The sequence below is a fragment of the Aotus nancymaae genome, unplaced genomic scaffold, assembly GCF_030222135.1.
Source record: "Aotus nancymaae isolate 86718 unplaced genomic scaffold, 86718_ANA_hifiasm-v0.15.2.pri h1tg000011l, whole genome shotgun sequence".
Classification (NCBI taxonomy): Eukaryota; Metazoa; Chordata; class Mammalia; order Primates; family Aotidae; genus Aotus; species Aotus nancymaae.
In genome coordinates, this window is record NW_026988422.1 from 22,832,501 (window position 1) to 22,859,048 (window position 26,548).

General features: G+C 41.8%; 1 protein-coding gene across 4 annotated transcripts in view; it reads left to right on the forward strand.

Moving 5' to 3' along the window:
• The window catches only part of CASR (calcium sensing receptor), a 78,169-nt gene that overhangs the window by 23,518 nt on the left and 28,103 nt on the right, over nt 1-26,548 (forward strand). For 2 of the 4 annotated variants that reach the window (XM_012476237.2, XM_012476240.2), the window contains exon 1: nt 20,289-20,394. The exons of the other annotated variants lie outside the window; for them this stretch is intronic. The gene's annotated coding sequence lies outside the window, so the exon portion shown is untranslated. Of the gene's footprint in view, nt 1-20,288; nt 20,395-26,548 lie in introns of those variants that run through there. 4 annotated transcript variants of the gene reach the window in all.

The window sequence follows — 26,548 nt, forward strand, 5'->3', positions numbered from 1 at the left end:
TTTATTAACTGCAGAAGTGTGGAATGCATCACTGAGAGACTAACACATGCCACACATTCAAAGGACATACAGCAGAGTTTTCTAGACTGTTAAGGAAGCAGGAGGAAGAAGGAAGGAGGTAGGTCTATCCTTGCTTTTTCTGCCATCTCAAACATAACTGCCCATAACACCTTGAATAACAGATGGAGAAAGTCTTTGCCTATGCACTTGAGAAAGCTGGGCCATACGGTGATTACAGCCCTCTGCCTCCATGGGTGAATTAAGGGCACAGCTGGACAGCTGGGCTATGAATGATGCAAACAGTCTGCTGATTTATTTTAAACCATCATGCTGGTGTGTGCACAACCAAATGAATAGTGGTCCCCTTTTAAGTAAAGCCCCTTGAAAAGCTTTCTGCTTATCCCATGATGCTTCCACATTGCTTAAGAGATTCTTAGGAAGTTGAGTGAAGGAATGCACAAGAAAGAAGATGACAGTCATCTATATCCCCAACTCAGAATTAGCTACTGTAAATATTTTAGCATATTTGCTTCCAACATTTTTCTTTATTTAAGAAATCTCTTTCTATTGTTTCTCATTACGGTGAAGCATGGATTATTACAGAGATCTCAAACAATGCAGAAAAGAACAAAAAATTAAAGGTTTTTTTTAAAAGCACCTAAAAGTCCATCGTTAATATTTGGTGAACATTATTCAGGATATTTTTCTATATATCCCATTTTTTGGAATATCATCAGTTTTGTCGAAGTTTCCACTTTGGAAAAAGGATTTGGTTTTTCAAAATAGGTCAGAATTGCCAGGAGCCATTTAAGTCCAGGAAATAAGATAATGATTAAGCCGTGTAACAAGATTTTGGTGCCAAGTCAGGTATAATTGGTTTTCTTGAACAGCTCAGAAATTGCCATGAGGGGCACCCATATCAGAAGTGACCAACAATACCTGCCTTCAGAGAGGCTGTATGGGAAGGACAGGCGCATGAGGTTGCAGAAATGTTGGGGACCAGAACCACTGGAACTGAGCCAAGGCTATGTCCCTTGAGGGCTGTGGACCTCAGTTAGGTCCTTACCCTCACAGAGCCTGTGTTTGCTCATCTTTAATGGGGTGTTCATAAAGTCCACTTTCCGCAAGCTGTTATGAGAATCAAATTAGGTCAGGGACATGAAAGCTGTTTTGCAAATGATTAAGCCCTGTACAAATGTTAGGCATTATTGCTTAAGAATATTTTTCAAATTAATCTTGTTTCTTGATGGGTACACCTCCTATAGACAGTCAGTTCACCGACAGCCACATCATCAAATCCTAACAAGGTGGGGCTGTTCTTCCCCCTTGTTCTCTCCTTGGGCTGCAGATTTGTCCCTTCAGGGCTACCTTGTCATTGATGTGATGTCCATTTTACTTGACTTTTCCAGTACTTGAGCATGGGCGAGGGAAATCATAGAAGGCTGTGAGGACACAGTTTGAATGACTACCATCATTATTTCTAGCTTCCTGCAACCTGTGTGGTAAGGGACTTCAGTCTGTGGTGTCTGTGGAATTTTAGAAGGATCTGGTCAGTTTCCTTAGTTACCTGGAAGTTCTTTTGACGTTTAACTTGTCAACTCATCTTTCACCAAACAGAGAAATCTGAGATCTGAAAAGTTTCTCAGAAGTTCTCATGCTGCATAGAAAGAGAAGAGAAAGAAAGAAAAGGCATCCAAATAGGAAGAAAGGAAGTCAATCTTTCTGTCTTCACAAACAATATGATTCTATACCTAGAAACCCCTGTAGACTCTGCCAAAAGCCTCAGAGAACTGATAAACAACTTTAGTGAAGTTTTAGGATACAAAATCAATGTATAAAAATCCGTAGCATTACTATATCCCAATAACATTTAAGCCGAGAGCCAAATCAATAACACAGTTCCATTTACAATAGCCAGAAAAATAAGAAAATGCCTAGGAATACAGCTAATCAAGGAGGTAGAAGTTCTCAACAACAAAAATTACAAAACACTTCTGAAAGAAATCAGAGAAGACACAAACAAATGGAAAAACATTCCATGCTCATGGATAGGAAGAATCAATGTCATTAAAATGTCCACATTGCCCAAAGCAATTTACAGAGTTAATGCTATTCCTATTAAACCACCAACATCATTTTTCACAGTATCAGAAAAGACAATTCTAAAATTCATGTAGAACCAAAAAAGAGCCTGAATAGCCAAAATAATTTTAAGCAAAAAGAACAAAGCTGGAGGCATCATACTCCTTGACTTCAAACTATACTAAAGGCTACAGTAACCAAAACATTATTGCGCTAGTACAAAAACAGACACAGAGACCAATGGAACAGGATAGAGAACGTAGAAATAAAACCACACACTTACAACCACCTGACCTTTGACAAAATCTACAATACCAAACAGTGGGGAAAGGACTTCCCATATAATCATCTCAGAATCATTTACTATTCAGTAAATAGTGCTGAGTTAACTGGCTAGCATAGGCAGAGGATTGAAAATGGATCCCTTCCTTTCACCATATAAAAAAACTATCTCAAGATGGATTAAAGACTTAAATATAAGACCTAAAACTATAAAAATGTTAGAAGAAAACCTAGGAAATACCACTCTGGACATCAGCCTTGGGAAAGAATTTATGACTAAGTCCCCAAAAGCATTTGCAACAAAAACAAAAATTGATGAGAAGGACCTAGTCGAGGGAAAGAGCTGCTTTCTGCACAGCAAACTAACAAAAAACAAAAACTATCAACAGAGTAAACAGACAAACTACAGAATAGGGCAAAATATTCACAAACTACCCGTCCAACAAAGGTCGAATATCCAGAATCTATAAGGAACTTAAACAATTGAACAAGCAAAAAACAAATGATCCCATTTTTAAAAAGATATGAACAGACACTTCTCTAAAGAAGACACACATGTGGCCAAATGTATGGGAAAATGTTCATCACCACTAATCATTAGGGAAATGCAGATCAAAACTATGAGGTATCATCTCACACCAATCAGAATGACTATTACTAAAAAGTCCAAAAAAAAAAAAAAAAAAGAACAGTTGGTGAGTTTGCAGAGAAAGGGGAACACTTATGCACTGCTGGTGGGAATGTAAATTAATTTAGCCACTGTGGAAAGTGGTGTGAAGATTCCTCAAAGAACTTAAAACAGAACCTGTCATTTGACAGCAATCCCACTACCGGGTATACATCCAAAAATAAATAAATAAATAATTCTACCAAAAGGACGTGTGCACTCATATGTTCATTGCAGAACTATTCACAATAGCAAAGACTTGGAATCAACCAAGATACCCATCAGTGGTGGACTGGATAAACAAAATGTGGTACATATATACTATGGAATACTATGCAACCATAAAAAGGAATAAAATCGTATCCTTTGCAGCAACATGGATGCAGCTGGAGGCCTTTATCCTAAGCAAACTAATGCAGGAACAGAAAACCAAATACTTCATGTTCTCACTTATAAGCGGGAGCTAAGCCCTGAATTCACATGGACACAAAAATGGGAACAAATGCCACTTGGGCCTACATTAAGGGAGAATAGGGAGGTGTGAGCATGGGTTGAAAGCTGCCTATGCTATACTATGCTCCTACCTGGGTGACAAGATCATTCGCACACCAAACCTCAGCATCATGCAATTGAAATTTACTCATGTAACAAACCAGTATATGCACTCCCTGAACCTAAAATGAAAGCCAAGATAAAAACTACTTAAAAATAAACAAACAAATCTCTATTTTCTAGGGACATCTAAATGATTGTGGTCATGTCAGTATGGCTACTTTAAAATAATATGTCCTTCCTGAGATGTATATGCCTATGAAGGACACCAGCAGTCTGAGGGAGGAGCGGATTTGAATGGTCCAGTGGAAGAACATAGAATTGGAAATCTGAGAACTGATTCTAGCTGAAGTTTTACCAGTTACCAATTGTTTAGTATTGGACAAGTCACTTAATTCCCTGACTCTCAGGTAGTTGTACTGCTGTTGTTGTTTAAGTATCATGGAACTAACATTAGTAATCATTTCTTGGTCTAATAATGCTCCATCTTTTCTTCCTAGGTCTAGTCATATTTTGAAAACAAATTGATTTCACAGTACATGCTATTCCATAAGTTTGTTTTTTAATTTATTTAAATTAACAACACATCATGAGCATTTTCCTATGTCTTTAGGTAGTTTTATGACATGTTCTTAAAGATTGCATAGTTTTCTATTATGAGACTATACCATCTTGGCACACCAAGCCTCACTTGTGGAACATGGAAATACCTTTATTTCCTATTAGAAATCGTGTTACCAGGTACAGAGAAAAGGAATGAATCCGGACTTCTCCAACTGAGATTACACCTCTGTGTTTCAGCTATACAGACCCATCTGTCTCTGGCTGGAATTAGGATCCTTAAAAGAGAAAGGGCTGAAGGACTGCTCACTTAGAAGAGTAGAAGGGGCTGAACAGGACAGAAAGTACATTTGCTTACTGAGGATTGACATGCCACACACTTACATGTGTTAGTACAACAACCCTGTGAGGTAAGGCTTATCTTCCATTACATTTGCTGTAAGAGCTGAACTGAATCCATGCTTACAGCTACCATGTTGAAAGGGCCCAGAACCACCACTGTGTTACCACCCCTGAGACTTCACCATCCTCTCCTCCACACCATGACACCTGCCCTCTCCTTTGCCTATTCACACCTTTCATCTCAATGCCCCAGTCTTCTCAAACACATCCCTCAGATACTCACTGATTTATCCTTTCAGGACTTCTCAATCATGTATTTAGCATATTATTATAAATGATCTAATGCTCAGATTCTTAGGGTCACAACAGTTGATTTACATAGCCTTGCCTATGCACAGTTAAGTCACTTCAAGATGGAAAACTCCCTGGTTAAATTTAAAATGTAATAATTCCACAACATGGATACTCTGGACTAAGTATATATTTCATTTTAAACAGTCTTAAATAAAATATATACATTTTTTAAATCTGCTAAACACTTTTTACCAATCTCTATACTCTTTCCACCCATCTCCACCCACCCTCAAAATCAGGCCACGCTAGTAGCAAAATTCTCTGCTTTCCTACCAGAGTGTATGGTGTTCATTTGCATCTCTGTTTAGGTGAGTTTATTTCATAACAGCCTTGGCAGTGGGCAGAACCCACAGGAGTCTATACCATTCTCTGCCTTTAAGCAATCACAAACAAATGAAGTGAGTTAGATGACTTCTAATATTTTTTCCAAATTTAAAATTCTGCATAATTTGGCCATATCTTAATGTTGCAGTAAAATGGATCTTTCCATTGTGGTTTACTGTGTTAACAGTTTGCACACTAAAAATTAGAAGAGAGAAGCCTCAGCCAGGCACAGTGGGATTACACGCCTATAATCCCAGCACTTTGGGAGGCCAAGGCAGATGGATCACTTGAGGCCAGAAGTTTGAGACCAGCCTGGCTAACATGGTGAAACCCTGTCTCTACTAAAAATGTAAAAATTAGCTGGGTATGGTGGTGCACACCTGTAATCCCAGCTACTCCAGAGGCTGAGGCGGGAGAATTGCTTGAACCTGGGAGAAGGAAGCCGCAGTGAGCCAAGATTGTGCCCCTGCACTCCAGTCTGGGCAACAGAGTGAGACTCTGTCTAAGAAAAAAAGGAAGCCTCCCATTCCTAACCAAGTAAACTATGAAATGATGAGAGACTGTACATTTCCGTCCTAACACTGCTAGCGTCTGGCCCTGGGACTTGCCAAGCTGCTTCCTGTTTCTGAGCCACAGTTTACCTATTTGTAAAATGGTAGATTTACACTAAACATATTCTGAGATGCCTTCTTAGGCCCAGCATTACAGTATTGGATTCTAATCATGTATTCATTCTGCTCAGAAATGTTTCTGGTCTTATGTTATCAATAACCCCTGGTAGAGTCTGGCACATTGGGACTAGATCCTGCAAGCCCAGCCCAGACTCGCCGGCAGCTGTTTGAAGGAGTCACTCTCATGATCAGTAAAGCAAAGGCAGCGACGTCCCCGCTGTGAAGGCCAGAGGCCAAGTCCAGGAAAAACCACTCCTTTAGCGTCACGCATTACAAAACAACCTCTCCTCCTTGCTGACGCTGCCGCTGCATCCGGGCTGCAAATCGAGCCTAGATCTTTCTGCTCCAGTACAGCCTGCCCTGCAGCAGATGCGGATGCGGGCACGGGCGTGAGGGAGACTACAGGAGCGGCCGGGGGCGGGATGGGGCTGCTGACCGTGGAGAAAGAAACCTCTTTCCCTGAGGAGCTTCCCCTCTCCGTGCCACCATCCCCGCCCCCTGCAACAGGGCAGTGGCTGAGCCCATCTCTGTAGGTGGGAGGTGGGATGGGAGAGAGGAGGAAGACCCTCTCACCTGAGCAGGACTTGGGAAGGAGACAGGAAGAGAGCCTACTTCCAACTCCAGCCTCTTCCACTGAGGTTCTGCCTGCTTAGAAGGGGCTTCCTGGGACCCACCAAACCCCTCACACCACTTGGTTATCTTACAAGAGAAGACACCGAAGCCCAGGGAAGAAAGCAGCTGTCCCAAAGAAGAGCAGCTGGGTAGGACTAGAACTACCATCTCCTGGCCCCTTCTAGTTCTCTGTCCCCCTCCACTAGACTTCTTCAGCCAAAGGCGATTTCTCTTCTTTTAGTTTCTTCGCAAACCTGCTTTCGAATTGTTGCATTGACCTGTTGTCACTTTAGAGACATCAGAATGCATCCTGATCATGATCCCATTGTAGAGGCGAGAAGTGTGTCCTGCAGCTAATCCTATCCACCATGCAGACAGGATGCTACCCCAGTCTCAGAGGACACCATTCTGTTGGGTGGCTGACCTGGCTTTCTTCCTCAGTGCTGTCTCAGCATCATACATTTGCTTTTTGAAGGTGTCCATCCCACCAGTGGGCTAAAGTAGGCATTTTAGGACTGGTCAGGAGGTGGCAAGTCACCATCCTGATCAATTCAATTAGTAAAGGCACTGGTTGGGAAGAGAGAGGGAGTCACTATCATCATCATATGAAGAGCTAACGTTTTTTGAGCCTTTACTATGTGGTAGGCTTTATGTTAAATTCTTACTAGTATTGTTTTAATATAATCCGTACAGCAACTGTGCTATTGTTATTCCTGTGTGGACAATGAGGAGACGGAGGCACATAAGGAAAAGGGATTACTAAGTAGGGAGTAAGAAAACTCAGCTTCCATTCTTGCTGTACCTCTGTGTACTCTCAGGCAAGTCACTTAATCTTGCTTTTCTGGTACATGAAACATCTGAATTGGATGAAATTATATGCATATGTGCATTTTTCTGGAAAGAACAGCCACAATTTTCATCAGCATCTCAAAGACACCCATTACCCCCTCCCACTCACATACACACAAAAAAATCTAAGAAGTCTTGGGACTATCTCATTTTACAGCCTTTTTCACACTAAGCAATCTACCCTGCATTCTCCTCTAACCTTGTAAATACTGATGGTCTTGAGCAGTACTGATAGGCGGATTCAGATTACGGTCACCCCTGAGCCAAAGACCTCTCTGTGATTCAGGGGTGTGAGGGCTCCTGGCTGCATGCTGGCCTTTCCGGCACACCCGCATGTCCAGATAGCCATCGCAGGAAGGATGACATGCAGATGGGATCATCAAATTCACCCTCCACCTACTTGCAACACCTCAGCATTTTTACTTCAGCTTGTTGTATGCTTGCAACTGGACTCTAAGTTTATATTGTGACCCCAAGAAAAGATTCAAAATCCCTTTTTTTATTGTGCTATAAAAAGAATTCTAGTGATAGAGCCTCCACAGGGCTTGAGGTAAAGCAGCCATTCATTAAGCACCTGCTATGTCCTGAGTATGCCAGCAATGAATAAGACAGACCAGGTCTCTGGCTGCATAAAGAGCAAGAGGGACTGTGGCAGGGAAGCTCCAGGCAGATGCACAGAGCAGGAGAGTGAGGCCTGGAGAACCAGGAGGGGCTTTATTGAGGAATGCCTCATCCCTGATGGATGAAGAGAAATGGATTAAGCAAGAGGCGCAGGTCAGAGGGGCGGAAGAACATTCTGAGAGGAATAGGAAGGGCCCCAGAACTTGGCCTGCTGGAGGAATTGAAGGGAGGGTAGGCTAATGCCAAGAGAAGGAGATGCCACATGCATCTCCCATGTCACATGGGAGATGCAGCTAGATAGGAGGCAGGGCCAGTGCATGCAGGGCCCAGGAATCGCCAACTGGGACGCTAACTGGCTGTGGGCTGTTGGCAAGGCAGGTAACTTCTCTCGTTTTCCATTTCCTTATCTTAAAGGTGAGAGTCCAATTAGATCGAAGGCCCTTTCTGACTCTACTACCCTGTGATATTGTGACTTCAAAGAAAGTGAAATGATCACTGAGAAAGAGAAAAGTGGCCACTGACAACCTGGATCTGGGTGGTCCTATAAGCTAGGCCTTGGCGTTCTCTTATTAAACAACTTCACAGAACATCAACAGCAAGCAAGGTGTCTCCGTGACCACGATAAAGACAAAAATAAGACCACTCCACAATCGTTTCTGAACACAGATATAAAACATTAACACTGTCCAAATCACAGAAAGGGCCAAACATTTCCCTGTTCTGGCTCGGAACAGTGATTGCTACTGCTTTACCATTACAGCTTCCGTCTCACTTTTTCTTCCTCCCTTTTAGACAAGATTTCTTAGGATACAGAATCGTAGAATTTACCCCTGCTTCTGACAACATGCAAAGAACCGCTTCCATTAAACCCTCCCCAAAATCGCCCACCACAACCCCAGTCCTGTACTTCCTTTTTAGCACCTTGTCAGTGAGACACCCCACAGTTCTCCTTCTCTGCTACAGATAGCAAACCCAATTTATCCAAGCACAGGGCATTCCTCAGGCAAATGCAGGGCTGGCCATACACTTTACTCTCCGGGTGCCTCTCTTGTCTCACCAGTTCCAGCCCTGTCCTGGGGGTCTTTGGCTGGAGGGAGTTGACATCAGTCCCCTCCCCTCCTCTTCTCTAATCTCACCACACGTACCCTCTAGGCCTCAGGGGGTTGGGGAGTAGAGCTGGGAAGTAGAGGAGAAAATGAGGAAGAGAAACACAAGAGGGCAACTTCACAAGGGGAATTTTGTCCACCTGATGATGTGGGAACAGAATTAAAATTGTCTCAAGAGCAAACATTTCTTCTCTCACTTGATGTCTGTGTTTCCTCCTTTTATGTCTATGCCCCACTCAGATTACGCATGGGCTACTTGGGAGGTTGTGGTATTCTGTTTCCCAACCAAATACCACCACCTCCCCTAAAGTCATCTTCACAGGAAGGTAACCAGCTCCTAGTGGAACTGACCCATTTGACAGTATCTAAGGGGAACAAAAATTGTTGCTGCTGGTGATTCAGCTTCACAGCTTGGACTTCCCATCCTTAGCTAAAAGTTTTTCACTGGGGGGAGTGAGTCCCCAGCACACAACCTACTCTATTCTGTTCATGTGAGCCAATGGTAAACAAACCAAACGCCTGATGCCTCCTGAGTCAGATGACAACCAAGGGAAAGAAGTGACCTCTATCTCTGGCCACAAAACAAACTATAGGACTCTTACTCCTCTGATTGAGAAAGCTGGTGAAGTCAAATCCTTTCAACTTGCAGAAGCCATTGCTCATATCAGGCACATAACTGTTTCCAAAGCCATGGAAATGTGCAGTTCATGGCAAAAGTAGGGTTTTCTTTATGCTCAGTTTCATGGAGAGGTCAATCAACTTTTTCAGTAAAAGGCCAAATAGTAACTATTTTAGGCTTCATGGGCTAATCTTTGGCATAACTACTCAAATCTACCCTTGCAACCCAAAAGCAACCATAGATACAATGCAAGTGGCTAGGCATGACTCTATTTCAATGAAATTTTATTTATAAAAACAAGCAGGCCAGATCTGGCCCATGGACTGTAATTGGCTGGCCCCTGATGTAATGTAATCAACACGTGGGCACAGCTGAATAATAAGAGGAATAATAACCTTCCCCATTACTTTCTGAAGAGCTTACTTCTCGTTAGAGAGACTGAGAGTTTTAAAATCAGTTTGGAAACTTCTGGAGGATGAAAGAAAAGAGGGGAGAGAAGAGAGAAGAAAGCAAAAACGAGGTGATGGAATTTTATTTATTTCAGATGAGTAATGGAAGAGTGGAAACAGTTCTTTGTAAGGCCTCTGCGTAGCAGGCTGACCCTAGTCGTCTCTTGCCCAGACCATCTGGTCAAGAGTCACTCACTGAGGCTCAGGCTGTGTTGGCTAATCCAGCTTCAAAGTCAGGTTTGTAGAAACATATGTGGGCTTCTTTGGGGTAAGTTTAGTTGAGACAATCTTCCTCTGGAACAGCTTCAGGTGTCATTAGCAATGGAGAATCTTCTCGTAGAGACAACTGAATGTAGCATGTTCCTGGATTTATTTTTTAAATGCTGGTTCCTGATTCTTCTGGGCAAAGCTGAAGCAGGCAGAGAGAAACTGCGAGTGCACTGAATCAGCACAGATTCAAGAATGCTTAAGAACATTCCAGTTCCCGAAGAAACAGCCCCTGCAGAAGTCATAGAAAGGGCTCCCAGGAGAGTAGAGAAGGACCAGGGAGTGCTTAGACATTTCCAAAAGTCACAGGTAAACAGGGTCCCAGACCTTCCCATCTAGGACTGAGGGATTGGTTGCGAAGAATATATACTCATTTCACAAATCTGAAAAGGGAGTTAGTAATGAAAGACTTAAGTGTAAAGTAGAGCACCCAAGACTCTGCTCGGAAAGGTAGATGCAAATGATAACCACATAGGTAAATCCCCTGCATGTGGCTGGGAAGAGAGGGTGAGAAGTGGTCTATCTATGGTCAAGGGCCATTTTCTCTAGTTCACAGACTATAGTTTATGCATATTGATTGTAGATTCAGAAAATTACCCTAGCTTTACAGCAATGACTTCTGAACTGTGCTTTCCTAGAATACTAGTTTTATAAGATGTTAGCAGTTATTTTGCAGGAGAAAGGTTTCAGGGAGAACTGAAGAATGAATTGACATTGACAGGAAACTGTTATGTATCCATTCAAAATACATTTTTGTTTAGCTGTGTTATCCTTGGAGAAAAGTAATGGTGTCGAAAGAATCCTGGACAATACAGGAAGGTCATGTCTCTACAGAAATTTTTTAAAAATAACCTGGGGTGGTGGCATGTTCCTGTAGTCTGAGTTCCTCAGGAGGCTGAGGCAAGAGGATCACGAGCTCAGGAGTTTGAGACTGCAGTGAACTATGATCATGGCACTGCCCTCCTGGGCAACACAGTGAGACCATGTCTCTACAAATAATAAATTAATTTAATTTAATTTAATTTAAACAATCATTCTTAGGAAACACATTTTTTACAGCCCAGAACAGAATACGACCCTGGGCAAATGCATATAAAAGATGTTCTAGTAATGGCTCTCAAACTTGTTAAAACACAGGTTGCTGGGTCCCACACCCAGAGTTTCTGATTCAGTAGGTTGGGATGGGATTCATATTTCTAACAGCTCCCAAGTGATGGTGTTGGTGCTGGTCCAAGGACCACACTTTAAGACTCACTGCCCTGCACCTGGCCCCATGCTCAACACATAGGAGGCTCTTTTTTCAGTAACAAGAAGTTTCTGTCTGGGGTCTGGCAGTCCAGGACAAAAGGACTGCAATTCCTAAGCAAGCCCTAGTGCTCAGCTAGGCTTAACACTAGAGTCAGTGGACTAGGGCAGCATGTGACCTAGGGAGATTCCAGCCAGGGTGGCTAAGAGAGTGCTTGTGCCACCCAGCTCCCAACCCCAGGTAACACAGCTCACAGCAACTAAAGTGACTCCTTTCTTCTGCTTGAGGAGTGGAGAGCAAAGAGTAAAGAAGACTTTGTCTTACATCTTGGATACCAGCTCAGCCACAGTAGGATAGGGCACCAGGCAGAGTCATAAGGCCTCCATTCTAGGCCCTAGTTCCTCAACAACATTTCTAGACATGCCCTGGGCCAGAAGTGAACTCACCGCCTTGAAAGGAATGAGCTAGTCCTGGCAGAATTTATCACATGCTGACTAGAGACCCCCTGGTCCTCGAATAACCAACAGTGATGCCGAGGTGGTATGCCATGGGCTTTGGGTGAGACTCTGAGACAAGCTGGCTTCAGGTGTGACTTACTACTTCCCAGCTATGGTGGCTATGACGAAAGATTCCTTCTGCTTGAGAGAAGTAAAGAGGATGTTTTCTTGCTGGTAATTTAGGTACCAGTTCAGCCACAAGGGCATGGAGCACCAGTGGGCTCTTGGGTCCCTGAGTTCAGGTGTAGGCTCCTAGACAACATTTCTGGACCTGCCATGGGCTAGAGGGGAGCCCATTCATTGCCTTGAAGGGTGAGTCCCAGGCCTGGCAGCATTCACTGCAAGCTAACTGAGGTGCCCCTGGGCTTAAAGTGAACATCTCCAGTGGCCTAGCAGAACTGCCTCTGAGCCGGTGGTGGTGGTGGCCACCAGGAGGGGCTGCTCTACCTGTGGAAAGGTGAAGGAACAGTGAGAAGGACTTTGTCTCGTGGTTTGAGGGCCAGCTTAGATGCAGTAGAATAGAATGCCAGGTAGATTTCTAAGGTCGTTGGCTCAAATCCTGGCTCCCAACTGTGTCTCTGGACCCACCCAGGGCCTGGGGGAACTCACTGCCCTTAAGGAAAGAACACAAGCCTGGTTGGCTTCCTCACCACTGATTGCAGAGCCCTAGGACATTGAGGTTGAACATAGCTGGTAGCAGGTAGTGGTTACAGGAGGCCTTGAGCAGGACCCAGTGTTGTGATGGCTTCAGGCCTAACCCAGCACAGTCCCAGTGGTTGTGACGACAGGGAAGCTTGTGTCACCACACCCCCAGCTGAAATCCCGTTGTGACCAAGTGGGATTTATCCCACGGATGCAAGGATTGTTCAACATATGCAAATCAATCAATGTGATACATCATAGCAACAGAACGAAGGACAAGAATCATATGATCATTTTCAACTGACACTGAAAAAGCAGTAAAGTTCAACATCACTTTATGATAAAAGCCCTCAAAAGCCTGGGTATACATGGAACATAATTCAACATAATAAAAGCCATATAAAACAAACCCACAGCTAGTGTCATACTGATTGCCAAAAAAAGCAAACAAAGAAACAAAAAAAAAAAACCTGGAAGCCCTTGTAATCCCAGCACTTTGGGAGGCCAAGGCAGGTGGATCACAAGGTCAGGAGTTCAAGACCAGCCTGGTCAACATAGTGAAACCCCGTCTCTACTAAAAATACAAAAATTAGCCAGGCATGCTGGTGCTCACCTGTATTCCCAGCTACTCAGGAGGCTGAGGCAGGAGAATTACTTGAGGTTGCAGTGAGCTGAGATCACACCACTGCACTCCAGCCTGGACAACAGTGAGACTTCACCTAAAAAAAAAAAACTGGAAGCCTTTCCCATAAAGGCTTGTCCTCTGGAAGAGGACAAGGATGCCCCCACTTTTACCACTATTATTAACATAGTACTGGAGGTCCTAGCTAGAGCAATAGACAAAAGAAAGAAAAGAAAGAAAGAGAGAGAAAGAAAGAAGAATGAAAGAAAGAAGAGAGAAAGAAAGAGAGAGAGGGAGGGAGGGTGAGAGAGAAGGAGGGAGGGAAGGAAGGAGAAAGAGAGCAAGAGGGAGGGAGGGCATCCACATTGGAAAGAAGTCAAAATAGCTTTGTTTGCAGAAGATATGATTTTATGTTTGGAGAAACATAGACTCCACCAAAAAACTGTTCAAACCGATAAATTCAGTAAAGTTGCAGGATACAAAATCAACATATGAAAACCAGTAGCATTTCTATATGCTAACAGTGAACAACCTAAAAAAAAAAATAGAAAAAGTAATCCCACTTAACACAGTCACAAGTAAAATTAAATACCCAGGAATTAATCAAAGAAGTAAAAGATCTCTACAATGAAAACTATAAAACACTTATGAAAGAAATTGCAGAGGACACAAATAAAGGAAATATATTTCATATTCACGGATTGGAAGAATCAATATTGTTAAAATGTCCATACTGCCCAAAGCAATCAAAGATTTAAGGCAAACCCTATAAAAATACCAGAAATAGAAAAAACAATCCTAAAATTTATATGGAACCACAAAAGACCCAGAATAGCCAAAGCTATCCCAAGCAAAAAGGATAAACCAGAGGAATCACATTACCAACCTTCAAATTATGCTACAGAAGTATGGTAACCAAAACAGCGTGGTACTGGAATAAAAACAGACACATAGATCAGTGGAACAGAATAGAGAACCCAGAAACAAATCCACACACCTACAGTGAACTCATTTTTGACAAAGGTGCCAAGAACATACGTTGGAGAAAAGACAGTCTCTTCAATAAATGGTGCTGAGAAAACTGGATATCCAAACGCAGAAGAATGAAACTAGACCTCTGTCTCTCACCATATACAAAAATCAAATCAAAATGGATTAAAGACTTAAATCTAAGACCTCAAACTATGAAGCCACTAAACAAAAACATTTGGGAAACTCTCCAGAACATTGGAGTGGGCAAAATTTATTGAGTAACATTCCAGAAACACAGGCAGCCAAATAAAAAATGGATAAATGGGATCATATCAAGTTAAAGGAAACAATCAACAAAGTGCAGAGACAACTCACAGAATGGGAGAAAATATTTGCAAATTACCCACCTGACAAGGGATTAATAACTAGAATATATAAGGAGCTCTAACAACTCTACAGGAAAAACATCTAATAATCCAGTTAAAATGGGCAAAAGATCTGAATAGACCTTCCTCAAAAGAAGACACAAATGGCAAACAGGAATATGAACAGTTGCTTATCATTACTGATCATCAAGGAAATGCAAATCAAAACTATGATGAGATATCATCTCACCCCAGTTAAAATGACTTCTATCCAAAAGAGAGGCAATAATGAATGCTGGCAAGGATGTGAAGAAAAGGGAACTCTCATGCACTGTTGGTGGGAATTAAAATCACTACAACCACTATGGAGAACAGTTTGGAAGTCCCTCAAAAAACTAAAAATAGAGCTATCATACAGTCCACTGCTGGGTATACACGCCCAAAAGAAAGGAAATCACCATGTCAAAGGGATATCTGCACTTCCATGTTTGTTGCAGCAGTGTTCATAATAGCCAAGATTTGGAAGCAACATAAGTGTCCATCAAAAGATGAATGGCTACAAAAAATGTGTTACATAAACGAAATGGAGTACTATTCAACCATAAAAAAGAATGACATCCTGTCATTTGCAGCAATATGAATGGAACTGGAAGTCATTATGTTAAGTGAAATAAGCCAGGCACAGAAAGATGAACTTTGCATGTTCTAACTTATTTGTGAGAGCTAAAAATTAAAGCAATTTAACTCATGAACATAGAGAGTAGAAGGATGGTTACCAGAAGCTAGAGAGGGTAGTTGAGGAGTGGGGAGGAAGTAGGGGTGGTTAATGGGTACAAAAAGTAGTCAGAAAGAATGAATAACACCTAATATTTGATAGTACAACAGGATGACTGTAGTCAATAATAATTTAATCATACATTTTTAAATAACAAAGAATATAATTGGATTGTTCGTAACACAAAAGATAAATGCTTGAGAGGATAGGTACCCCATTTACCATGATGTAATTATTATGCATTACATGCCTGTGTCAAAATATCTCAGGTATCCCATAAATATATATATACCTTCTATGTACCCACAAAAATTTTTAAAGTTCATAGCAGTACTGTTCGTTAAAACCCCAAAGCATTCATTAACAGGAGAATGGATAGGTGATGTGTGGTAGAATCATAGGAAAATACTATTCAATAGTGAGAAAAAACAAACTATGGTTACACACAACAATATAGATGAATTTTGCAAATATGTTGGACAGAAGAAGCCAGTTCTACTTATATAAAGTTCAAAAACAGGAAAACCCCATTTTTGATGGTAGAAGTCAGAGTACTGGTCATCTTTGGGAAAGGTAATGACTCAAGGGAGGTGTGAGTGGGAGCGGAGTTCTGACTCTCTTTCTTGATTTAGATGCTGGTTACGTGAATGTTTACATTGTGGAAATTCATTTATGACTTGTGCATATCTGATGTCTATTTTACTTCAATTAAAAATTTATTTTAAGAGTGAGAAAGATAAAGGAGATAAAGAGACAAAAGTAAAAATAGATAAAAATAGCAAAAAGGATGGAAGATAAGTATCAATAAGCATATTTTTCAAAATAAATTTCAAAGGATATTCAGTATGAATAAGTAGTAAAACAGTAAAATCTTTTTTGCAATGTTTTTCACATTTAACATTTATGTCCATTCATATAGCCATTGTTTTAATAACATTTTACAACATATTTTTCTGATTTAAAGTGTTGGAAATAGATGTTGGAAATAGATGCTCAGTGCCCCAAAGAAAAATTAGCACTGAGACAAAGGGTCTTTCAGCAACGCAATTTTTACTTTCTGGGTTGCAGGAAGGGTTACTTCTGGTAGCCATCGTGCCACCAGAGTACAGAGAACAAAGGGAATACACACAAATTTATTCCATATGCATTTGGGGTCGTCCTTACTGCTGTGTCCAGTCTCCGTTGCCTGGAGCCAGACCTCACATTCTAAACTAAAACCCAATTGGCTAACAACTTAAAACTTCTCTAAACAGGTAAAAGCAATGGAGAGCTGGGACATGCCTGTGAGCACATCCAGCACAGATATCTTCATTAAAGTACAAGGACATAGAATGTACTACCTGCCTGTGAGCATGGCATGTCTAACAGCTACATAGGATAAGGCTTAACAAAGAATTATTAGCACACTTATGATTTAACAAGAAAGAAAACTTTGAAAAGGAACTTTTCTACTTCCCACATAAAGTAACATAGTTTTCTGTGGGTACCCATGGAGGATTAATTCAGGATCCCCCTCAGATACCAAAATCTGCAGATGCTCAAGTCTCTTACATAAAATGGCATAGTATTTGCCTATAACCTATCCACATCCTCCCATATACTTTAAATTATCTCTAGATTACTTATAATAGCTAATATAATGTGAATGCTGCATAAATAATTGTTATACTCTATTGCCCAGGGATTAATGACAATGAAAAAAGTCTGTACATATTCAATATGGATATAGCCATTCATTTTTTCCAAACATTTTCCATCTGCAGTTGGAAATCCACGGCTGCAGAACCCACGTGTATGAAGGACCAAGTGTACATGTTTCTTATTAAATTTCAAAAACAAAAAAATAAAACAGGGAAGAAACCAGAATTCCATCACTAAGATCTAATCATCCTTAACATTTTGGTGTGTATCCTACCAGTCTTTCTGTCTTATGATTTATGAAGTTTTTAAAAGGATGGGTAGGGAGGGAAGTGACGAGTGATCAGCATGTGGTTCAGGATAATGGCTTCTTTGGTAGGAAGAAGCACAAGAACAGGATGCAAGACAGGAACCCACCAGTAGTTTACTTATGTTACTACAAACTATGGATGTTTTCTTTTAGGTGGTAGGTTAATTATTAAAAAGTAACTTGAGAAATAAAAGTGAGTCAGGTGTAGACCAAGAATGAGGATGTATCATCAACCAAGGATTATGATTAATCCAATTTTGTGCACCTGTGATCCAATTAAAACTAAAAGAATTCTCATAATAAATAGATTCTGTGCTGTAGTTGAAAGTAAGTGTAGTCCTCTGAAGACCTAAACTGACATTTTAAAGACAAACTGTTCACTGACAAACCAGTGGGAAAAAAATTACTTCCCTTTTCGCTAAGAAGGCTGCCTTTTGATTACTAAACCTCACAGGGTTCGGCAATGAGTTGTGAATTCCAACTCCTGTTCACGATAAAATTGACCACAATGTTTCAAACATTCATGTGTCAGAAGGTTTCAGCGTAAACCAGGTAAACTTCCCAGGTCCCTTCTACCTCTAAAATTATGTATTTTAGATTAATGACCTGGTGTGTCTATCCACTCAATTAATAAAGCAAGAATGACTTTTCCAGCCCCACTTCCTGTTAATTACACAGGGAGTTTCAACCAGGGACAGTTTTTATTGCTCACAGCAAAACTCCAGATTTATTAGTTTGTTTTTCTGTTTATAGCCCTATTGCTTTTAATAAAAATGAAAGGTTTAATATGGTGAGGAAATCAGAGTAAAACGTGCAAGAATTTAAAATAATGCACAGATAATATTAGGACACTAACTTGCATGCTTTCAGTTTCTATTTTAGCTACAGCTGAGCTCACAGCTTCATAACACTCAAAACAAAGAGGGAAACAGGAGAAGAGAGATTTGTGATGCCTATAAAATAATTTGGGCTGAGTTTTCCAAAGAAAACCAGAATTTCCATGTGCTTAGAAAGATGTCCCCATGATATGCTAGAACAGGCTTCTACCAGCTCTTGAGAGCCAATGGTTAAATATCCAGCATTTTTACAAATATGTTGTTAAACCATTGGTAGCTTGAAACTGACCGTGGTGGGAATATTTAGCAAACACTACAAGCCAGGGCTTGCTTTTCCTTTAGAATCCAGTTTACCAGCACACTACCACATGTCCCCAGTGGTCCTCAGACAGAGACACTGGGTGAGGTCAGGAGAGTTGCAGGTGGGTGGGGAAAGGCTCAGTGTACAACTTCCTATATACAACAGAAACCCATCCCTTGGGAGCAGAAGAGAACAGAAACATATGCCTGAGACCAGAGAATGACTTCAAAGTTTACATCAGCATCACCCACCCCACCTGCGTCCTTCTTTCCAATACTACTCTTTGGAATTTCATACCTGGGATTACAAAAACTGCTATGCCCATTGAGGGGCAGACATATCTCCCCAAAGATACATCTAAAGAAATGGGAGAATTTCAGGTTGTGAACTTTATGCTTTCCACTCAGTCAGCACTTCCAAGTCCATGTTTCACGGCATCATAAAAAGTTTCCTTCAGGGAAGAAAAAATGTCCCATAGCAAAATAAGCAGTAATCTTTATTGCAGGACTTCTCAGAGCCTTTAAGGAGGCATATGTGCCCCTGTGGCAAAGTATGCATTAGTTCCAAAATTTGTCTTAGCCCAAAACACTTCGTGGTGACACATCTTGGGACACCAGACTGAAAAATGCCACCCTGGGTAGTCAGGGTTCCTTATGATTTGGAAAAGCAATCCCAGGATGTTATTCCACGGAAATGTTTCTTTTTTTTTTTTGAGACGGAGTTTCGCTCTTGTTACCCAGGCTGGAGTGCAATGGCGTGATCTCGGCTCACCGCAACCTCCACCACCTGAGTTCAGGCAATTCTCCTGCCTCAGCCTCCTGAGTAGCTGGGATTACAGGCACGCGCCACCATGCCCAGCTAATTTTTTTGTATTTTTAGTAGAGATGGGGTTTCACCATGTTGACCAGGATGGTCTCGGTCTCTTGACCTCGTGATCCACCTGCCTCGGCCTCCCAAAGTGCTGGGATTACAGGCGTGAGCCACCGCGCCCAGCCGGAAATGTTTCTTTTATGTAGGACTTGAGGCTCTGGCATTTTTCTTTATAAAAACATGAGTTGCCTATCTTCACTTTTCAAATGAGCCATTTCATTAACTGTGTAGGTGTTCATGCATCCATCAGCAGAGCTGACTTAAGGCATGAAGGAAACAATTCAGGACAAGAAGTTTCTTAACTTCCTGTGGCCTGTGTCCCCAGCAACTTACTCAGTTCTATATGATGGACACAGAGTTTGTTATGTTGTGGGCAGTACACACAAGTATGCATCCACTCAACCATCATCATGGAGCCCCTCCATGTTCCAGGCCACGGATGGGACAGACCTGGCCCTGTTTTCAAGGAGCTCAGGATGCAGCATTAATGAATGTCAGCTTCCTCTATTTACAGCCTTGCTTTGCTTTGTCTAGGCTTCTGCCTCCCCATTTTGCTCTGCACCGTGCTGCTCTTCACTGCTATTGTTCATCCCTTTCCCTCACTTCCCTGATAGCTTTTTCCAATGACTCACAAGAACCCAGCTCAGCTGCTTTTCATTACGCTCCTGTCTTTGCATTTTTCCGACTCAATTAAGCCATTACCAGAGCTAAATGAGGCATGGACTCCCCAAAAGTCACACCTGTTGTCAGGGAGATGGAGGGCAAGACCGTGTGCAGCTGGCAGGCAGACGGCAGAAGCCAGGCTTGGGCTTTCGAGAGGCAGCCAAGGGTGACTGGGCAGTTTGTGTGTTTCCCCCAGCGCTGAAAGAGGGCCCTCATTTAAAAACAAGATGTGCCTTGCTTTGGTACAGAAGGAATGAAGTCTGATACAGAACTAGCAATGGCTGTATTGGTGATGGCAGGTAAGAGGTCCCTAATTCTTTGGCAAATGTGCACCAGCTGTGTATAGAAACTCATATTGTGGATGTCTCTTCAGCAACAGGTAAAGGAAGCTGTGGCCACAGCCAGGTACATGAGTTAGTGATTATTGATTGAACTTTTTTAGGTTTATTTTTCCTGTTCACCCTCAATAAAACATACACATTTCACCTTTCTGCAATAGTGGCTTCAAACCCTACTGTTGGTACCTTTATGATAATTGTGACAAAAGAGGGCAAAGATTGTAGTAGAATAAACCAGAGACATAGCCGTTTACTCACCTTATGAAGATAAATTCTCTCCACTGGAAATCAAATTTGGTCTTACAGCTATCTTTTTTCTAGGCAACCTAGAATTTTTTTCTGCAATCTAGGAATGCAGAAACAGTAGCTTTTGAGCTTGCTGTGCCTTTAATTAACTGAGTGATTTTATGTTCAGAAGGTCTGTGCCTGGGTTTTCTCCATTTGAAATGTAAGCAAAATTATTCTGCTCTAGAGATTCACAATTTCCAGAAATGTTGAGGCCAAGAGGTGAGAGTGGGGGTGGTTTTTATTTGGAAGAAAACTGAAATGTGGCAGTGTTCACTCCTAACTTTGTTCTGATATCCTCCGTTAACTTGTCTTGACTCCGGAACTTGGATTAGCCATGTACCTACTCTTTGGACAACAAGTTCAACAGACATTTTCCAGGTTCCTTGTTTGGTGCTGAGGAAGCAGCTGTGATCATGATGAAGCCTTTGCCTACAGGAACCATCAGTCTCGTGGGGTGACCCCTTCCCTGTCCTGTCCAGGAATTGCCCAACCAGTCTCTGGTCTTTACTGATCACACTTCATACATTAATTCAACAAATATTTGTGAATCATTTGTACCATGTGCTGTGCTGGGTACTAGTCAACAATGGTGAAGAAAAGAGATAGGCCCTGCCCTCATTAAGTTTCTGGTCCCACCTTGACTTAATTCTCTTTCCCAGCAATCATCATACAGAGAACATCACTCTCCGCTCTGTGCTCCCTCAACACTCAATCCATGCCTCTTTGTAGCATTTAGATCACCATCCTTATAATACATCCTTCTGTTTCTTTTTAAACCATGAGCATTTTGAAGGCAAGAATTTCAACTTTCTTTCTCTGGTGTCTTGCACTCCCTGGTATCTAGCACAGAGAGAGCTCAATAAATGTTTTTTGAATGAGTAAATCATTGCATGAATTTATAACTCCATGAACTCATGGAGCCCATTGACTGGTCTGCCCTCACATCCGATCCTTGGCTGAAGAGCCTAATAAGCCATTATCTGTCCCTACTGAAACACTCCTCCTGATGTCAAGAACCTTCTAAACATAAAAGCAGCTGGTGCACGGGTCATTTCTTTTTCCAAGATGTATCTTACCATTGAGAGAGAGAACAAATATTAGCTTCAGCTTTGTTTGTAATATTCATTTGCAGGAGAGCAAACATGATTCTATGTGATTTAAATGGAATAAACGTATAGTAAGGAGAACAAATGAGTTTATTTGTGATTCTTAGCTAGTGTTGGAGATAACTACAGTAAGAAAAATATATATATAACAACAGTGGTTTAAACTAGCAAGAAGCTTTTTTTCTCTGTCATGCAAGAGATCAATATTAAGGTTCTGCTCTATGAAATGCTTAGCTCATTCCCTAGGATGTAGCTCCTTGTTCAAGATGGTCTCCAGCTGTCATATCCACCTCCATGCAGCAGAACAGAGGAAGCAGAGAGAAGGGATGAGGGGCAAACAAGAGTCAAGTACAAAGAAAAGAAAACTTTTGCAACACAGAGGGTGGGAGGTGATGGGAGCCTGGACAAAGGCAGTGGTCACAGGAGTGTGTAGGAGAAGCCAAAATGGAAAGCAATGACAGAATCACAGGACCAGGGACTGGATGTTGGAGGACAGGGAGATGGAGGATCTAGCTAAGATGGAGGATCTTAGCTTTGAAAGCAAATTCGACCCTGGCAATTGGACTCAGAAGGGTGGGTTGAAGAATACATTAGACTGAGAGAGTTAACTGCTGCAAATTGACCCCAAATCTCTCTGTTCCTTCTTGCCATTAATTTTCTGTTGAATTAACTAATTAAGTTAATAAAGTTCTCCAAGTAGTTAATATTTCACAGGAAAAATTTAACAGGTCTCAGTGACTAACCCTAGCCAGTTATAATGTTCCCTCTCCTACCTAATTCAGTCCACGGGACTCCTTAAAATTCTGAATTCTTAAGGCATTCTTAAGTCAAGTGCCAGAACTGCTCACTTGAGTAAGCTGAATATACAAAGAATCCATTTCCCCATCTAGAAAGTGGAGTTGGTATCACCCTCATTACAAAATGGTTGTGAACTATAAAATACAAAGAATGTTTAAGAGACCTGGCACAATGCCTGGATCAATAAATGCTAGTTTCTATCTCTTTTCAAAGTACTTTCTTTTTAAATGCTTTCATTTGACAAACATTTATTTAGCATTTACTATTTCAGACACTGTACTAAGTAAGTGCTGGAGGGCAAAGTTGAATTTAGAAAAAAAAGTTACGATTTTTTTTTTCACTTCTGAGTTAAGGTAGCTTCTGATCATATAGACCAGTGTGCCTACCCACCGGACTGGGAGCTCCTGAGGATATAAACATGTGTTTGTCACCTTTATATTCCCAGCACATGTACTTATTATATGTATGAGTGAACATATGACCAGATCCAAGGAGTGAAGCCAAAAATCTAAAAGCAGGACTAGGGTCAGAAAACTGGGATGGCCATGGATGTTCAGACATTACAGGAGGCAATTCCATGAAAGCTGAGTGTCTGCTGGGGTGTTCCTTCCACCTGAGGCCCAGCACACTCTGCTAGGAATGGTGTTAGAGGAAAAGGTGGAACTCCCAAGGAGCAAGAGGCCCTATATGACAACCATTAAGAGATTGGGCTCTGGGGCCGGGCACAGTGGCTCATACCTGTAATCCCAGCACTTTAGGAGGCCAAGGCAGGCGGATCACGAGGTCAGGAGTTCAAGACCAGCCTGGACAATATGGTGAAATCCAGTCTCTACTAAAAATAAAAACATTAGCTGAGCATGGTGGCATGTACCTGTAGTCCCAGCTGCTTGGTAGGCTGAGGCAGAAGAATCACTTGAACCTGGGAGGCAGAGTTTCCAGTAAGCTGAGATTACGCCACTGCACTCTAGCCTGGTAACAGAGCAAGACTCTGTCTAAACAAAAAAAAGAAAGAAAAAAGAGAGAGATTGGCTCTGGAATCAGATATTTATGAACATAACTATAATAAAGTGTGATGAACCTTCCAAGAGGGAAGCTCCAAGATCTAAGACATAAGAGACTACATTCTTACAGGTAGACCTCCCTCACCTAAGGGTTCAGGGAAGGCCTCCTTCAAAAGCCTTGCAAATTGCTCACTGCACAACAGAGGGGTTAATGTGGGCTAAAATCCAACCTGTGTTCCACTGAAGATGTGCACTTTGACTCAAAGCTGTGTGTGCCCCAGAAGGAGCTCTTTTCCTCATTCATCCAAAGGCCCACAGTTCACTCAGTCATGCCCAGAATTACAAACATCTGGAAACTGAAAGTTTAATAGGCCTAGTTTAGGCCAGGGGGACCAAGGAGGGGAACAGCACGTGTGACGTCTGAACATTTTAAAAGCCTGATGTACTTGAGGAACTGAAAGAAGTTCAGCAAGGTTGAAGTATGACATTCATAGAGAAGTCTAACAACAGTGGAAGGGTATTCATTAAAGCCAGCATTTTCTGTGAGTTTACTAGTTACATTGTGTTAATGGCTCTTCATGCATTATTTTGTTTAGATCACAGGCATTAAGTGACTTGCCTAGAGTCATATTAGAAAGTAGTGGACTATGATTCAAAGCCAAGTTTAACTCAAGAGCCTGTGTTCCAAACCACTTGTCCTGTGGCATCCAAAGATTTGCAAATTGCAAAAGAGCAAAAGTGGAGATGGGAATGCCAGTTAAGAAATAGTTGCAGAAATCCAGGTTAAAAATGATAGTAGGGCCAGGCATGGTGGCTCACACCTGCAACCCTAGCACTTTGGGAGGCCAAGGTGGGAGGATCACTTGAGCCCAGGAGTCCAAGGCCAGCTGTGGACAACAGAGTGAGACCCTATCTCTACAAAAAAAATTTAAAAATTAGCCAGGTGTGGTAACATGTGCTTGTAGTTCCAGCCACTCAAGACGCAGAGGTGAGAGGACTGTTTGAATCTGGAAGGTTGAGGCTACAGTGAGCTGTGATGGTGCCACTGCATTCCAGCTTGGGCAACAGAGCCAGATTCTGTCTCAAAAGAAAGCCCAATTCCTTCCTTCCTTCCTTTCTTTCTTTTGACAGAGGGAGGGAGGGAGGGAGGGAGGGAAGGAAGGAAGGAGAAAGAAAGAAAAAAGAAAGAAAAAAAGAAAAAGAAAGAAAGAGAAGAAAATAAATGATGGTGGACTGAAAATAGTCTTGGAAATGGCGAGGAGTAAATGGATTCCAGAGAGATTTAGGAAGTAGAATCTATAGGGCTTGGGGGTTGTTTAAATATAAAGGACAATGATGAGAACAGAAAGAAGGCAAAGATGGCTCCTTATTTTGTGTCTCTGTGGATGGCATGTGATCTTCTGAGATAGAAAACAGCGAAGGAGAAACAAGTTCAGTAAAGGTGAGTTTAGGGTCTGTTACATTCAAAGCACCTGTGGAACATCCAGGTGGCCATGTCCAGTTGACAGTCCAGTGCTTGGCCATGAACTTCAAGATAGGCTGGATATTTAGCCCCATCAACCTGTAATTGGTAATTGACTCACAGCGTGAGTGAGATAGGGTGGAGAGTGAAAGAACAGAGTTCCTACTCTACTAAGGGTTTTTCCTATATCCAGCTGTTGTTTCCTATATCTCACCCTATCCAGTGAGATAGGGTGGGGAGTGAAAGAGCAGAGTTCCTACTCTACTAAGGGTATAGCAGGAGGGCTTTTTCCTATATCTGGCTGTTGATCTTTATCAAACACAATCTAATTCATTATTTCTCTGAATCCTGTACAAGAACTATTCTTAAAAGGCTTACAGAGTGTCATATTACAAACTGGAACCAGAGACCTGCATAAAAAAAAGGGGGCCTATCATAAAAAATAAGGAAGAGGGTGGACATGGTGGCTCATGACTATAATCCCAGCACTTTGGGAGGCCAAGGCAGGTGAATCACCTGAGGTCAGGAGTTCAGACCAGCCTAACATGGAGAAACCCCATCTCTACTAAAAATACAAAATTAACCAGGCGTGGTGGCACATGCCTGTAATCCCAGCTACTTGGGAGGCTGAGGCAGGAGAATTGCTTGAATCCAGAAGGTGGAGGTTGCAGTGAGCCGAGATCGGGCCATTGCACTCCAGCCTGAGCAACAAGAGCAAAGCTCCATCTCAAAAAATAATAATAATAAAATAACAGTATAAAAACATAAAAATACAATAAATTTAAAATAAAAAATAAAGAATAAGTGGTCTTTTTCGACATTTTTGTTTGGTTACAAGTCAGATTTAAGCTTAAATATGACTCATTCTATATTTTATTTCTTTTTTTCTGAGACAGAGTTTCGCTCTCGTTATCCAGGCTGGAGTGCAATGGCATGATCTCAGCTCACTGCAGCCTCCACTTCCCAGGTTCAAGTGATTCTCCTGCCTCAGCCTCCCAAGTAGCTAGGATTACAGGTGTGCACCACCACGTCCAGCTAATTTTGAATTTTTTTTTAGTAGAGACAGGGTTTCACGATGTTGTTAAGGCTGGTCTTGAACTCCTGACCTCAGGTGATCCACCTGCCTCAGCTTCCCAAAGTGCTGGGATTACAGACATGAGTTATTGCACTCGGCCTCATTCTATATTTTCTGTAAGAACTTACATGCTGAATAAAATATCGGTAATATTATTATAACAAAAGGAGCTGCTGCTACTAATAGGCCAACTTTACACCTCATTCACACAGAAGAATGAATGGATTCAAATCCAGCATCAGCACCAGCGGAGGTCTTAGGTTATCAACGGCCTCTTTAAAATTCGACCTCTCATAACCTAACACAGTTCTTCCCCAATATGGGCAATTGACATTTCCTGTATTTTACATGAGTGCTGTAAAAATGTGACTCCACGCCAGGCCTT